Genomic DNA, 3565 nt, shown 5'->3' with positions numbered 1-3565 from the left:
ATTTCTGTACAGTAATATCAAAGATCCTTGCTCCTTCTCAATTATCTGGTTATATTCTATTCACAAAACACAACCAAAAGTACGGTAATATTAAAATGTACTTGTGAAAAGTAATCCCGGGCCCTATTTGCGATGGTCCGCCGATTAGAACAGGAAAATGCTCCACAGTGCTCTGGAATCTAACTGCTGCTAAGCAACGAAACTAGGAGTACGACCGGTTTAAGATGGCGGCCGTATTTCTCGGTGCCCAGCAGCCAATAGGGCATCTAGTCTCTATATAATATCTATGGTTCCAGAGGCGTTGAACGGCTGTGATTGGTTCTTATGATAATGCGCTCACCTCGCATCTCACTCGGAGCATCAGTTGCTGTGCATGCGGTCCTTGAATGTGATTAAATTTAGACGTTTAAATTTAAACTGTTAAAATATTTATAGCGATCGTGTTTCTTTAGAGGACTTGGAGGAAACCACGCGATTAATATGGATTGGGTGATGTTTTTTGCGATTCACTTTTTGAAACGTGAACAGATCTGGTGAATCGTTCACCGGAGGGATATGAATGTCAGTTTTTCTTTCGAAGATTAACGAAAGTCTTAAATGGTTTGGAACTACTTAAGGGTGAGTGATCATGACACCATTTTGTATTTTTGGCACAAAGTGTAACATCACGTCTTTTTCAGTTAAGCTACATTCAATTTGCCCAATCAGAGCCAAGATTTTCAAGTCAAAGCCGAAGCAGACTCGAAGAGATGAAGATACTGCCTCAGAAGTTACTGGTAAGTTTTAGTTGCTGTTTGCATAAATAAATAGCTCACTGTTTAGTTGTTTTCCTAGGTGGAAAGGTCTGCTATGCATTTGCTAATATGACTTGCACGTGGGATACTGACGTTAACCGCTGTAACATGATGCTGACACTGAACTCTAGCAACTTCTGCACTGTCAAAGTCTAAAGTCTTTGATGAATCTGTTTAAAATCTATGTGGAGACATTTATCTGTCTTAAAACAACTATAAAACATTGTCCAATGCATCTTCAAAAAAATGAATTAGTTATTATAATATGTACATCATTATATTAATATAATTTTTATTTGCTGAAGCTGTGTATTTATTTCTGATTTCCTGAAGAATTTGGCTTCATTGTTATGATGTAAATTATAAAAAGTTTGAAAAAACATGTTATGAATATAGTTACCTTTGTCTTGAGCTGACCAGCCAATTATGGTAGTGTGTGTTGATTGGTGTTTATATTTGTTCAAGCTTGACAACCTTATTGCCTTTTTGTTTACTTTCTAATATATATTTCTAATTACAAATAAGTACAAAGATTAAATTGTTAAAAGGGATGCTTATAAGAGAGCGTATCTAAACTGCCGAGTCTGTATTACCCACCACGTACATTGTACTCAGCATACTGTCATTCTTAAAAACAAAACAAATCATTCTTCATAATTTGCCTGCCTTATATATTTGTGTGTATGTATATATATATTTATAAATCTCTCTTTTTTTTATTTGTTGTTTTTCAGACTAGCTGCTATAGAAGAAAAACTGAGTGCAGAGACAAGCGAAGAAGAGAGTAGTAAGTAGTGATGCACCGATTGATCGGCTGGTGACCGGAATTGGCAGATTTTCACGTGATCGGCCATGACCTCGGGCGCCATATGATTAACATCGCACAACATCAGCAATCAGACATGCACACGGACCGCACATGTAGGAAACCTCGTGAATTACGGCCGTTTCACACCGCAAGCGTGAGCAGCGGGTTTTATTTTTTGTGTGTGAATGCTCTCATTGATTGACATTCACGCCCGAAAAAATACGCGGAGCAGGAGTGCGTTAAAGTGAAAACACACTTTTGATGGACAAAATAAATATGATTTCACACAAAAAATGCCCAAAATGGACAGAATGTGCATGTCTAGTGTGTTTAACAAGAACTGGAGTAGGCTAGAAAATGAACACAAAAATATTTGTAGAAAATGTACCCATTTAAACTTGTTTTAATTATTCAGTTTGGGTAAAAGTATGTGGTGTTTTATTTAATAAAAAATAAAAAATAAATAAATGAAGAGTTCAGATGCAACTTAAGCCTCTAAGTGCCATCTGAAATTTTCTTCTAGAATGATCATTTTTATCAAGCTTGAATATTTAAGTTCAGTAATTTATCTTAAATGGCAATGAAAATTACCTATTTGTCATTTAAGTAAAATTACTGAACTTAAATATATGAACTTGATAAAAACGATCATTTTAGAAGAAAATTTAATCGGAATCGGCTAAAATCGGTATCGGCAGGTCAAACTTAGTGAAAAATCGGAATCGGCCTATAAAATTGTAATCGGTGCATCTCTAGTAGTAAGTATGGTTTAATCTCATATCACCTCTGTTATAGAGATTTTTGAATCCGGACTATTGAATGGTGATTCGGTCATGACGTATGTGTTTCTGTACATCACTTTTTTTTGCTCTCGAAGTCAAAGGGGGCTGACTAAAACAAATAATAATGCTAAAAATAAAGATTAGCATTTGCTATACATTATAATTATTATACTTGTCTGTTTTTTTTTTTTGCTGTGATACAGTGTCATAACATGTAGACCTCACTGTTGTTCAGCAAGACTTAATGTTTGTTCTATTTGATGTAGATATTTTATTAACTCCTTTTTTGCATTATATTAACATTTTATATTGAATGTCTTCTGTTAAAATATGAACTAAGCATTACATGCCATATTAAAAAAATGTGGTTACGACTGTTCCCTGACGCTTTGGGGAATGCCCTCCATGTGAACCGTCTAAAAAGCTATAAAATCACGGCAAACGAATTTGGCGACAACCTATGACACTATTAGTGCGACCCAGAAGTATAAAAGGGGCGCCTAGATACGCAGTGCAAGTTCCCTTTCGAAAGGGAACAGTGACTTTTTTAACAGATGTTAATTTTGCTTTAATATTTAAAAAAATAATAATAATATTTTTCCCTTTTCATAGATACTGTGATCAAACAGTTTCCGACCACGACAGTGTCTGAGGTGCGAGCACTGATCAGAAGAAAATGCAACAATGAGGCAAACTCCAAGACCAATCATTTCAATTCGCTTGAAGGATGAAGGACTGTTTGCAGCTATTGTATTTCACTTTGTTTGACTTTGTTGAACTTATTCCTTTAAGTTCATTTTTTTTTGTTCTGTTTAATACTTCTGCAGATCAATGCATTTTATGTTAATGTATTTTGTTTAATTTTCATATGTTGCTGTACTAATGTAGTGCATTAAAGTTTACTATCTTTCAAAGAGTTTGTGTGTGTTTTATACAAATATTGTTTTTACTGTGTTTAACTGAATTATAATTTTTAACTGTATTTTTAATACATTAAAATATATTTTTTTCATACTGAATGGTTTTGTTCAAAAATATATTTTTAATATACTAATAGTGGGTCTTATAGTGTTCTACTAATACATTATTAATAACCTGATATTATATTTAAAATATACTGGGAACACATTAATATGATGTTAAAAATATATTTAAGTTGTATTTCAAAAGTACATTTAAAA

The 3565-nt window shown here is 33.7% G+C and overlaps 1 long non-coding RNA gene across 1 annotated transcript; it reads left to right on the top strand.

Annotated features, from left to right (window-relative positions):
• Positions 1-371: 371 nt before the first annotated feature.
• LOC306992962 lies at positions 372-3255 on the top strand. Its single transcript, XR_013796372.1, has 3 exons — positions 372-776; positions 1529-1581; positions 2997-3255. It is a non-coding gene; the product is annotated as an uncharacterized lncRNA (long non-coding RNA).
• Positions 3256-3565: the final 310 nt, after the last annotated feature.

Source organism: Phoxinus phoxinus, assembly GCF_949152265.1.
Source record: "Phoxinus phoxinus genome assembly, chromosome: 24".
NCBI lineage: Eukaryota > Metazoa > Chordata > Actinopteri > Cypriniformes > Leuciscidae > Phoxinus > Phoxinus phoxinus.
Note: the sequence above shows the minus strand (reverse complement) of the source record. Positions and strands in the feature narration are given on the sequence as shown.